Raw genomic sequence first — 13,849 nt, forward strand, 5'->3', positions numbered from 1 at the left:
AAATTACTTCATCATAATGAATAAGAAATAGGGTAAATGGAACACCAGAAGAATTACAGAGACAATGAAAAGTTGCCAGATTTAAGAAAATAACACACTAAGTGCGAATTTAGAGTAGTCTATACTAGGTTGCCTTATATAGTCAAAGTTTGGCTTCAAGAGGAAAGAGATTATGATATCTAAAGTAATGTAAAAATAATAATAATTAAAAAAAACCATTTTATGTTTGAAATTGTATTACAGCGGTAGCCATTTATATGATTTTATCAAAATCCTAAATATTGCTTTGATCCCACCTCGGATAAAAAAAAAAGAAAAAGGTCATTCTTACTTTAAATCTCACAATTGTGTCTATGTCTCACAATTGAGGCTTTTTTTCCTCTCGTAACTGTGAGGTTACACGTCGCAATTATGACTTTATATCTCACAATTTCACATTTATTTAAATTTTATTAATTTATTAAAATTGTCACTTCTGGAGAAATTGTAGCCACTGTCACTCTTTTATTTATATATTTTTTATGTATTATTTTGGGATTTTCTCCCCTTTTCTCCCCAATTTGGCATGCCCAATTCCCAATGTGCTCTAGGTCCTTGTGGTGGTGTAGTGACTCACCTCAATCTGGGTGACAGAGGATGAATCTCAGTTGCCTCTGAGTCTGAGAACATCAATCCATGCATCTTATCGCATGGCTTGTTGAGTGTGTTACTGTGGAGACCTAGTGTATGTGGAGGCTCATACTATTCTCTGTGGCATCCGTGCACAGCTCACTATGTGCCCCACTGAGAATAAGAACCACATTATGGTGACCATGAGGAGGTTAACCCAATGTGACTCTACCTACCCTAGCAACCGGGGCAATTGGTTGCTTAGGAAGCCTGACTGTATTCACTCAGCATGGCCTGGATTTGAGCTTGCAACTCCAGGTGTGGTAGTCAGTGTCTTTACTTGCTGAGTGTGGCAGCGGGGGCATGGTCAAGCATCTCTCCGGAGAGAGAAAGTGGTAAGGGCGCTTACACCTGAGCTAAATTGTCTAACACCTGTCTCTAATTTCAGTGAGCACGGGGAGAGCAGCATAAAGAGAGCGACACAACGCTCAGTGGGGGAGACTGGATATGACAGAGCCGAGCCAGAGCAACGATTCCCGAGTAGTGAAAGTTATTTGTAGAAACAGTGTGTGTGTTAGTGTTTAAAGAGTGTATAAAGGTAACTGTAAAGTGGTGTCGAGGAAGAGGGGAAATAAAGCGTCACCTGAAAAAGGAAAACTGCTTCTTGTGTCCTCTTTTACACTGGTGCCGAAACCCGGGAGTGAAGTTTGGGTCGAAGATGGATGGAGGTCGTCCCGTAGAGTCCTCCCAGTTGGCGGAGATCCTCCAAGCCCTCGCCAGCCTACATCGGAACCACCAACAAACACTGCTTGAGCTCCGACAAGATCAAGACCGCCGGTTTGTCGAGCTCATGCATGCTCAAGCCGAGGACCGGCAGGTGATCCGGAGCCTCCTCAGCCAGGGGGCATCCTCAGCCGCGACCCCGGACACACCCACGCCGTTACCCCCACCAGCATTACAGAAAATGGGGGCGGCGGTCGACCCCGAGGCTTTCCTGGATTTGTTTGAGCGGACCGCCGAGATCTGGGGCTGGCCGCTCGGCCAATGGGCAGCCCGACTGATCCCACTATTGTCCGGGGAAGCCCAGCTCGCAGCTCAACAACTGCCAGCGTCGAGCCTCCTGGCCTACGGAGATCTAAAAAAAGCCATCTTGCAACGGGTTGGTCGCACTGCGGAGGAAAGTCGTCAACTCTTCCGGAGCTTGAAGTTGGAAAGCTCTGACCGCCCATTTGCCTTTGCCCAGCGGCTCCGTGACGCCCACCGAAGATGGCTGCTAGCGGGGGATTGCGACGTCCAGGGAATTATCGACCAGGTGGTACTGGAACAGTTCATAGTTCGACTGCCAAAAGGAACGGCGGAGTGGGTCCAGTGCCACCGCCCGGCGTCGTTGGAGGAAGCTATCCGACTTGCGGAGGACCACATGGCGGCGATCCTGAGGACGGAAGATCCCTCCTACCTTTTCTCTCCTCCCTCTGTTTCTTCCCCCTCCCCTCTCTCTCTCTCGTCTGCTCTCTCTCCAGGTCCCATTCCTGCCACACGCAGATGAGGAGGAACTCAGCCCCTGAGACCAGTTCCCCGGGTGTGGGAGGCGACACCTTCCCCTACTCCAATGCCCCGCCGCTCTCCCCCTCAGGGGGGGCGGCCGCTGATGCAAGTGCGGGCGTAGCGCCTGGGCCGGCCTGCTGGAGGTGCGGAGACCCGAGCCACTTCCGAGATCAGTGCCCTCTGATGGAGCTGGGGACGGTGGTGCGGGTCTCTGACCTCCCACAGGCTGCCCCCGACCGGGCCGGAGCGTACTGGACCATTTCCAGGTACTCACCAAGCGTTGGTGGATACCGGGTGTAATCAAACCACTATCCACCAACGCCTGGTTCAACCCGAGGCATTGGTCACATCCAAAACGGTGAAGGTGAAGTGTGTACATGGGGATATTCACAAGTATCCGGTGGTGACCCTGACAATTAAATTTCGGGGGAAAAAGCATAGAGTGGAGGCTGCGGTTAGTTCCCGCCTCACCCATCCGCTGATTTTGGGGACTGATTGGCCTGATTTTAGAGTTTTATTAAAGGGAATTTGCGCGGATGGGTCCTGTGTGAAAATAGGGAGATGTGTGATGTGCGATGCTCTGGCAGGGGAGGTGGAGCCGGGGCCGTCCTCGACAGCTCCACGTCATGATGATGAGAGAGGGGGAGAGGCTGAAGCCCCTCCCCTTCTCAGGGAATTCCCTGAGGGGGATTTCCCTTTGGAGCAGTCACGAGACGAAACCCTCAAACACGCCTTTGACCAAGTGAGAGTTATCGATGGTCAACGACTCCAGCATGACATCGCACTTTCATACCCCTATTTTGCAATTATAAATGAGCGGTTGTATCGAGTGACACAGGACACTCGAACCAAAGAGGATACAACCCAACTTTTGATTCCAAGGAGCCGTCGGGAAATGGTATTCCATCCCATGGCAGGTCATCTAGGAGAAAGGAAAACACTGAACCGTCTAATAGCCCGTTTCTATTGGCCGGGCATTGGCGGCGATGTCTGCAGGTGGTGTGCGGCATGCCGCGAATGCCAGCTGGTTAACCCACCGGCCACCCCAAAAGCGCCATTGCGCCCTCTCCCTTTGATCGAGGTCCCCTTTGAGAGAATTGGAATGGACCTCGTTGGGCCATTAGAACGGTCAGCACGCGGACATCGCTTTGTATTGGTCCTAGTGGACTATGCAACGCGATATCTGGAAGCAGTGCCTCTTCGCAACATCTCAGCACGCAGTGTTGCGGAGGCACTCTTCAAAATAATCTCCCGGGTGGGGATTCCGAAAGAACGGATGGCCTGGTGGAACGATTTAATAAAACCCTCAAAAACATGATTCGTAAGTTCGTGCATGATGATTCTAGAAATTGGGATAAATGGCTCGACCCCCTGTTATTTGCAGTACGAGAGGTCCTCCACTGGCTTCTCCCCATTCGAGCTGCTAAATGGGCGACGCCCACGCGGCGTGCTTGATGTAATGCGAGAGGCCTGGGAGGAGGGACCTTCAAACAGTAAAAATGAAATTCAGTACGTTCTTGATCTTCGAGCAAAACTCCACACCTTGGGGCAACTAACACAGGAGAATTTGCTCCAAGCTCAAGAACGACAGCGCCGACTGTATGACAGGGGAACTCAGCTAAGGGAATTTGCACCGGGAGATAAAGTGCTTGTATTGCTTCCCACATCGAGCTCTAAATTACTCGCCAAGTGGCAAGGACCCTTTGAGGTCACACGACGAGTGGGAGATCTCGATTATGAGGTTAAACGAACCGATAGAGGGGACGCACGTCAAATATACCACCTCAATCTCCTAAAATTGTGGAGGGAGGCGGTCCCCGTGACGTTGGCTACGGTGGTTCCCGAGAAGGCGGAGCTCGGACTGGAGGTGAGTTCAAAACATAAACAGTTCACCCCGGTCACTTGCGGAGACCACCTCTCACCGAGCCAACTCGCGGAGGTTGCCAGGTTGCAACAGGAGTTTGCAGATGTGTTCTCCCCTCTACCGGGACGTACAAACCTCATCCATCACCACATCGAGACCGAGCCGGGGGTCGTGGTACGTAGCCGCCCCTATCGACTACCCGAACACAAAAAGAAAATTGTTCGGGAAGAATTGGATGCGATGCTTGATATGGGGGTAATAGAAGAATCCCACAGTGATTGGTCCAGCCCAGTTGTTCTAGTGCCTAAGAGCGACGGGTCTGTGCGATTCTGTGTGGATTACAGAAAAGTCAACGCGGTGTCTAAATTTGATGCGTATCCAATGCCTCACATTGATGAGTTGCTCGATCGGTTGGGCACTGCTCGGTTTTATTCGACATTGGATTTGACGAAGGGTTATTGGCAGATCCCCTTGACACCAATTTCCAGTGAGAAAACCGCCTTCTCCACACCGTTTGGATTACACCAATTTGTGACACTTCCATTCGGTTTGTTTGGAGCCCCGGCTACGTTTCAGCGTCTCATGGACCGAATCCTCAGGCCGCATTCAGCTTACGCCGCTGCCTATTTAGATGACATCATCATTTATAGCAATGATTGGCAGCGGCATATGCAACACCTGAGGGCAGTTCTGAGATCGCTGCGCCGAGCGGGACTCACAGCGAACCCGAAGAAGTGCGCGATTGGGCTGGTGGAGGTACGGTATCTGGGGTTCCACTTGGGCCACGGGCAGGTGCGTCCCCAAATTGACAAGACAGTGGCGATTGCGACCTGCCCGAGACCCAAGACCAAAAAGGGGTGAGACAGTTCCTGGGGCTGGCCGGCTATTATAGAAGGTTTGTGCCTAACTATTCGGACGTCACCAGCCCGCTGACTGATCTCACTAAAAAGGGAGCTCCAGATCCGGTCCAGTGGACGGAGCAGTGTCAACGGGCGTTCACGCAAGTTAAAGCCGCACTTTGCGGGGGGCCGCTGTTACATTCACCTGACTTCTCTCTCCCTTTTGTTTTACAGACAGATGCTTCAGACAGGGGGCTGGGGGCTGTGCTCTCGCAGGTGGTGGAGGGGGAGGAGCGCCCGGTGCTGTACATTAGCCGTAAGCTCTCGTTAAGGGAAACTAAGTACAGTACCGTGGAAAAGGAGTGTCTCGCCATCAAGTGGGCGGTCCTCACTCTCCGATACTACCTGTTGGGGTGGGCCTTCACCCTCTGCTCGGATCACACCCCACTCCAGTGGCTCCACCGCATGAAAGATACTAATGCCCGGATCACCCGTTGGTATCTGGCTCTTCAGCCGTTTAAGTTCAAGGTGGTCCACAGACCGGGGGCGCAGATGGCTGTCGCCGACTTCCTTTCCAGGAATGGGGGGGTGGAGTGGTAGGCAGGCCGGATGTCGCCCCGGCCTGAGTCGGGCGGTGGGGATATGTGGCAGCGGGGGCGTGGTCAAGCATCTCTCCGGAGAGAGAAAGTGGTAAGGGCGCTTACACCTGAGCTAAATTGTCTAACACCTGTCTCTAATTTCAGTGAGCACGGGGAGAGCAGCATAAAGAGAGCGACACAACGCTCAGTGGAGGAGACTGGATATGACAGAGCCGAGCCAGAGCAACGATTCCCGAGTAGTGAAAGTTATTTGTAGAAACAGTGTGTGTGTTAGTGTTTAAAGAGTGTATAAAGGTAACTGTAAAGTGGTGTCGAGGAAGAGGGGAAATAAAGCGTCACCTGAAAAAGGAAAACAGCTTCTTGCGTCCTCTTTTACACTGAGCTACCCATGCCCCCCTCTGTTACTCTTTTAGTAATAAAATACTTGCAGTTTAGAGCACACAGACAAACAACAATGTAAAGAAGTTGTCTCATGTCGAAGCGACAGCATGTCACACAGTTCTGGGAGCACTATGTGTGTGCGTTCCTTCTTCCTTATGTCTTTACCGTGCGGATCTATAATATATTTTTCAAAAGTGTCAATAAACCTGCTCTTTGGCACAGGTCAATTTGTATATGACTTCTTTGCTCTGCAAACTCTATGCAGGCTTTGGATTTTTTAGACACTGTTATTTCAGGATGACCAGAAAAACATTTCAGATGTGATGACTGGTCCGCTGGTTAGTTTAGTTATGAACGAGTTATTCAGTCACATTACTTTTTTGTTGCACATCTTGTATTCTTAATAAATTCAATAGGAGTTTATACAGTAAATGTGTTTCAATCTTAGTTTATACACATTTCTTATTCTTCTTTTTTTAATCCCCTTTTCTCCCATGTTTGGAATGCCAAATTCCCACTACTTAGTAGGTCCTCATGGTGGCAAGGTTACTCACCTCAATCCAAGTGGTGGAGGACAAGTCTTAGCTGCCACAGCTTCTGAGACAGTCAATCAACGCATCTTATCACGTGACTCATTGTGCATGACACCGCAGAGACTCACAGCGTGTGGAGGCTCATGATACTCTCCGCGATCCACGCACAACTTACCACGTGCCCCATTGAGAGCGAGAACCACTAATCGTGACCATGAGGAGGTTACCTCATGTGACTCTACCCTCCCTAACAACTGGGTCAATCTGGTTGCTTAGGAGACCTGACTGGATTCACTCAGCACACCCTGGATTCAAACTCATGACTCCAAGGGTAGTAGTCAGCATCAATACTCGCTGAGCTACCCAGGCCCCCATGCACATTTCTTCTTATCGAATACAAAACGTATCCACCTCAAGCGAGCGCATACGTTTTTGATGCACATTTTGGAGATTTTACTTGCATCTTGGTGTTTCCATCCAGAAGTTTTTATGCAATATCCCAAAAATGTGCATAAAAATACATAGATGGAACCATGCTATTGGTGCATGTGTGTATTCAGCCAACAATGTTTTCACTTTAATTCCCAACTGCACTGTGTTTGGCAAATTATGATCAAAGGCGAACACCCACGCACACCCACCCACCCACCCACACCCACACCCACACCCACACCCACACCCACCCACACATTAGAGGCATTTGAAAGTATCTGGCAACCACAGTTTCTAGGACCAAATATGTCCAAAATATCCTCTTTAAAAACATGTTCTGACAACCAGTTTTTTTTTTTTTTTTTTTTTTTTATAGGTAAATGAAACACATTCAGGTAGATTGGGTCACTTTTTTACATTAATATCGAAAAGTGGCCCAATATATCTTGTTTCGCCATACACTGTATGTTTCATGAATTCAGTATTTAATATGAAGGAAAGGGTAAATTAAGTAACTGTCATCAAAAACCCCATGAAATCAAAACTGCTGTCAGTCAATGTCTGTTAGATTTCATGCCATCTTTATGCGAGTGTACTCCTAAATGTTGACAAAAATAAACCTTTAGCAGATATGTGCTTTTTAAATGTACAGACTTGTAACTGCAAATGAAGATAACTGACGTGGTGAAACGTATTCAAATGTAAAAGGAATGAGTTCAGTTGTAACAAATGAACTGTACTTTACACCCGCGATGACTTAAATTAATTTGAATCTTCACTTTCGTCTACTGTATGTTTGTCCTGTAATGTGTTTCTATCAGTGCCTGGGAAATAAGCAAAGGACAAATGACTCAATGAATCAAAGTTCAGAAGAACCAAGCCAACCAGGAATCAGACCTAGAATCTTTTGTTCTGTAATCAGACACGTTATCCATTGCACCACTATGGCAAGCCAAAGGGATCACAATAAGCTATAGACTAATCGTGTTTTCATCCAAAACCCCGTTTGGATTGCCACATGACGCCGTTTAAAACTGCGTTTTGGTTGCACAGATACGTGCGTTATTTGTGGCGTTTTCCTTATAGTATAATAAGTCCCGCCCGCTGATTTCCATAGCCAGTAAGTTTGAACTGTTCTCACCCAATCAACAACGAACTGAGTCAGACCAGACAAGTTCTTGGCTGCCAAACAAATGTGCCTGTGTGAAGTAACTTTGATATAGCCTATTCACTTCTACTAACATGAAACTCTAAGAGCAGAATGTTTGTGGCTCAGAGGTTTAGTCCTATCCTTACTGTGTGAGAGAGCATAGGTTCAAATTTTGCTTGACTTATTTTTTTTAAATTATTATTAATAAATTACAATGTTTGTCAATTGATGTATATTGGTAAGCATTCCGTATTTGGTTGCTATTTGGTTGGAGTGTTAGAATGAGTGATAAAGAAATGAAGCAAACCGTTTCTGTTCCGAAATTTTACTCATAGAGTGAAGGATAATAATCTAGGCTAACAAAATTGTAACATGTTTTTTTAACCATAAGTAAGTAATATATATATATAATATATAATGAAGGGCCTAATTTACTGTAGTCTCTGTTTTCAGCAAACGTGAAGAGAGAGATCATATAATCACAGATTTTTAAGGGAGCTTACTGAAGAGTCCATCGCAGATTTTTAGGGTTGCTAAAATGAAAAACAGGGCGGCAATAAAAAAAGGGTCTAGCTACGCCTATGAGCGCTATGATTATTGAACTTGTTATACAGTTATACCCTATTGAAATTAGACATACATGCCAATAGAGGGCGCCAAAATGCTCATTATTGTAATTTAACGTTTTCACTGTATAACATTTATTATTACAGATAGGCTACTTATACTGCTAAACTACAGTCGTGGCCAAAAGTATTGGCACACTTTTTTAAATAATCCACAATTTTGAAATTGAACAAAGTTTTTGGTCTCCACAAACATTTATTTCCCTGTTAATATTATAGAACCTTTGTATTTTATTCAGAACTCAATATATCCTTTTAAATCAGAAAATAATCTGAAATGGTTTTCTTTCTTTTGTTTATGCTCACTGCAGTACACACATGTGACCCAAAACAGGAGAATGAGTCACTTTATCTATTCAAACTGACTGAAAACATAATTTTTATACTGCAGGCACTGTCAGCTCACCACAGGTGAGTTCATTTCTAAAGTAAATTAGAACAATTAGCCTATGCATTGTGTAAGAACCTGAAATTTTCTTGATTTTAAAATATCTCAGTGGATCCTGCTCTTTTTGCTTTGGAGAACTACTCAGACAATATATATATAGAGAGAGAGAGAGAGAGAGAGAGAGAGAGAGAGAGAGGGAAACATACGAGGAACTGTTTATTTATTCATTTACTTTAAATGCGTTTGTCGCCTAAAAGCAACATCTTGCGACAAAGCAATACATTTGCTATCATTATCTCTCACTTGTGTAGCCTATGCCATGCACGCCAACACTATAGAGTGTTCATTATTAAAGTATTACCCGTTTTCGGTAGACAAAACATTTTTATTAACTTTTCATCCTGTGTATATTTTTTGATTGCAACATTTGATCATTTATTCAGTTATTTTATATATTTATTTGTTTTATTTAGTCCTCTACATTTATTTCAAAGTGTATTTCATGTTGTATTTCATGAGGTTTTTCATTTTAAGCCATATCTCACGTGGCATTTTACATCCTTTTTCATGTTATATGAATAAATAAATTAATACATTCAACTCCTTATTTATTTATTTATTTATCAGAGTTCGTACAGAGTCTTGAAAGTTTGAAAAATGCTTGATTTTAATCATTGTGCTTTCAGGGTGTGCTTGAATTTTTTAAATGCTTCTTGAACATGCTTTATTTTGAACGTCCAGTTAACACTTATAATTTATAATTTAGTTTATAACTATGTGAGAACAAATTATTTTACATTTCATATGTCAGCGATCCAGTTCTTATTTGTGGTACGGTTGCATATCTCGTGAGTCCTTTTGTTGTGATGTATAAGCACATGTAAGTATTTTTGCCATCTCTCAGATCACCACACCAAGAAATTTCTTCAATATTCCTCAACATACCAGGTAGCAATATCAAAAACGACAGGCTGGAAGGGGAGATATATAAAATATGGTGGGGCCAAGGGCATAGGTTTGGCAGCGATGAACTTGTCTGGTCTGACTCAGTTCGTTGTTGATTGGGTGAGAACAGTTCAAACTTACTGGCTATGGAAATCAGCGGGCGGGACTTATTATACTATAATGCGCGTATTTGTGTTAGAAACCTAGCTAGTATATAACAAATCTTATAATGTTCACTTTAGTTCAGTAAGCAAAACAAACCAGCAGACATCATTTCGTTCGTGTCTCAAAGAAGGTGATTGTTAATATCATTATTAGGTTGTGTGTCAGGCAGTCATTGCCTCGAACTAAAGCTCTGGGCAAACGACTCAATGAATTAAAGTTCAAATGAACCGAGCCAGCCAGGAGTCGAACCTGGAATCTTCTGATCCGTAGTCAGACGCGTTATCCATTGCGCCACTGGCCCGATACATAAAATATGTTCACATACATGGTCAGCACTCTTGTTTTATTATAAAACCACAAGGACTTCGGACTTCTAAAGTTTTAAAATGAGAACTGATGCGTGTATTATACTTGAACCATATGTAGCGTATAATAAATCAACGTCGCTTAAACTTACCGACGCTAGTTATTGTTGTTAGCCACCTAGCTATTCAACAGCAGCCTATTTAATCACTTTTTAAAACGAGTCTTATAATTTTCTCTTCAGTTCAGTAAGCAAAACAAATCCCCAAACAGCATTTCAGTCATGTTTCGAAGGAGATGACATATTAATGTCATTTAAATATTTTAAGGTTGTTAAATGTGTATGTAAACTGTAGATGGGTCCATTTAGCCTAAAATATAGAGGCACTAAATTACTTCATCATAATGAATAAGAAATAGTGTAAATGGAACACCAGAATTACAGAGTTGTCTATACTAGGTTGCCTTATATAGTCAAAGTTTGGCTTCAAGACTTCTTTGCTCTGCAAACTCTATGCAGGCTTTGGATTTTTTAGACACCGTTATTTCAGGATGACCAGAAAAAAATGTCAGCTGTGATGATTGGTCCGCTGATTAGTTATGAACAAGTTATTCAGTCACATTACTTTTTTTTTATGCACATCTTGTATTCCTAATAAATTCAACAGGAGTTTATACGGTAAATGTGTTTCAATCACATTTTGGAGATTTTACTCGCATCTTGGTGTTTCCATCCAGCAGTTTTTATGAAATATTCTAAAATACGCATAAAAATACATAGATGGAACCATGCAATTGGTGCATGTGTGTATTCAGCCAACAATGTTTTCACGTTAATTCCCAACTGCACTGTGTATGGCAAATTATGATCAAAGGCGAACACACACACACACACACACTCACACATATATATATATACACACATATAGTGGCAGGGTGAGCAAGTGACAGACACAGTGGGTGTGGCGTCAAGCCTCGGAGAGGCATTTATTGGGAACAATAATAAACGTAAAATGTCCAAAAGGGGTAATAAAGTGTCCAAGGGGGAATAGTGTTCATAATAATGGGGGAATCTGGCATCCTCACAGTGAAACGGGGCTCCATGAAGGAGCGGGGTAGTGTCCATAGGATAGCCCAGACACAGGCTGGGTCAGTCGGCCGCTCACGCTCCCCTCCAAGGTCCACAGTGCAAGGGCCAGCAGCGTCACTGGCTGCCTGTCATCCCAGGCTGCCTGTTCACCCCCTGGCGACTCATTAACGCATTTGGGGGTCCGAAGAGCGGGTCCGGCAGCACATCATCTTGTCCAGCTCCAAACCCTCCCAGCTCTGGTCCTGGGCGTGCGAGGATGCCAGTGAGTACACACGAGGAGATTTGAAGCCGGCTCCCTGAGAAGAGGTGCGCTCTGTCTTTTAAAGACAGCGGTGATGAAGCACTATCCCCATCAGGTGTGCTTCATTCACCGCTGACCAGACAAGGCTTATTAATTATGCACCTCTTCTCGCTCTCTCGCCCAACTCCTGTCATGAGCCTGGCCGAAGGGCGGCCTTAAGAGGCAGGGCGACGATGACGAGCCGGAGGGGCGGATCATTCCACCACAATATATATATATATATATATATATATATATATATATATATATATATACACAGGTGCATCTCAATAAATTAGAATGTCGTGGAAAAGTTCATTTATTTCAGTAATTCAACTCAAATTGTGAAACTCGTGTATTAAATAAATTCAGTGCACACAGACTGAAGTAGTTTAAGTCTTTGGTTCTTTTAATTGTGATGATTTTGGCTCACATTTAACAAAAACCCACCAATTCACTATCTCAAAAAATTAGAATACATCATAAGACCAATAAAAAAAACATTTTTAGTGAATTGTTGGCCTTCTGGAAAGTATGTTCATTTACTGTATATGTACTCAATACTTGGTAGGGGCTCCTTTTACTTTAATTACTGCCTCAATTCGGCGTGGCATGGAGGTGATCAGTTTGTGGCACTGCTGAGATGGTATGGAAGCCCAGGTTTCTTTGACAGTGGCCTTCAGCTCATCTGCATTTTTTGATCTCTTGTTTCTCATTTTCCTCTTGACAATACCCCATAGATTCTCTATGGGGTTCAGGTCTGGTGAGTTTGCTGGCCAGTCAAGCACACCAACACCATGGTCATTTAACCAACTTTTGGTGCTTTTGGCAGTGTGGGCAGGTGCCAAATCCTGCTGGAAAATGAAATCAGCATCTTTAAAAAGCTGGTCAGCAGAAGGAAGCATGAAGTGCTCCAAAATTTCTTGGTAAACGGGTGCAGTGACTTTGGTTTTCAAAAAACACAATGGACCAACACCAGCAGATGACATTGCACCCCAAATCATCACAGACTGTGGAAACTTAACACTGGACTTCAAGCAACTTGGGCTATGAACTTCTCCACCCTTCCTCCAGACTCTAGGACCTTGGTTTCCAAATGAAATACAAAACTTGCTCTCATCTGAAAAGAGGACTTTGGACCACTGGGCAACAGTCCAGTTCTTCTTCTCCTTAGCCCAGGTAAGACGCCTCTGACGTTGTCTGTGGTTCAGGAGTGGCTTAACAAGAGGAATACGACAACTGTAGCCAAATTCCTTGACATGTCTGTGTGTGGTGGTTCTTGATGCCTTGACCCCAGCCTCAGTCCATTCCTTGTGAAGTTCACCCAAATTCTTGAATCGATTTTGCTTGACAATCATAAGGCTGTGGTTCTCTCGGTTGGTTGTGCATCTTTTTCTTCCACACTTTTTCCTTCCACTCAACTTTCTGTTAACATGCTTGGATACAGCACTCTGTGAACAGCCAGCTTCTTTGGCAATGAATGTTTGTGGCTTACCCTCCTTGTGAAGGGTGTCAATGATTGTCTTCTGGACAACTGTCAGATCAGCAGTGTTCCCCATGATTGTGTAGCCTAGTGAACCAAACTGAGAGACCATTTTGAAGGCTCAGGAAACCTTTGCAGGTGTTTTGAGTTGATTAGCTGATTGGCATGTCACCATATTCTAATTTTTTGAGATAGTGAATTGGTGGGTTTTTGTTAAATGTGAGCCAAAATCATCACAATTAAAAGAACCAAAGACTTAAACTACTTCAGTCTGTGTGCATTGAATTAATTTAATACACGAGTTTCACAATTTGAGTTGAATTACTGAAATAAATGAACTTTTCCATGACATTCTAATTTATTGAGATGCACCTGTATGTGCATTTTAAATGTACAGTCTTGTGACTGCAAATGAAGATAACTGACGTGGTGAAATGTATTCAAATGTAAAATGAATGAGTTCAGTTGTAACAAATGAACTGTACTTGACACCTGCGATTATCTGTAATCTTCACTTTCGTCTACTGTATGTTTGTCCTGCAACGTGTTTCTATCAGTTCTTGGGAAATACGTAAAGCTAAGGGCAAACGACTCAATGAGTCATAATCCAAATGAAC

General features: G+C 44.2%; 1 non-coding gene across 1 annotated transcript; it reads right to left on the minus strand.

Annotated features, from left to right (window-relative positions):
• Positions 1-10,304: 10,304 nt before the first annotated feature.
• trnar-acg (transfer RNA arginine (anticodon ACG)) lies at positions 10,305-10,377 on the minus strand. Its single transcript has one exon. It is a non-coding gene; the product is annotated as a tRNA-Arg (tRNA).
• Between the last annotated feature and the right edge of the window lie 3,472 nt (positions 10,378-13,849).

The sequence above is a fragment of the Myxocyprinus asiaticus genome, chromosome 46, assembly GCF_019703515.2.
Source record: "Myxocyprinus asiaticus isolate MX2 ecotype Aquarium Trade chromosome 46, UBuf_Myxa_2, whole genome shotgun sequence".
Taxonomy (NCBI): domain Eukaryota; kingdom Metazoa; phylum Chordata; class Actinopteri; order Cypriniformes; family Catostomidae; genus Myxocyprinus; species Myxocyprinus asiaticus.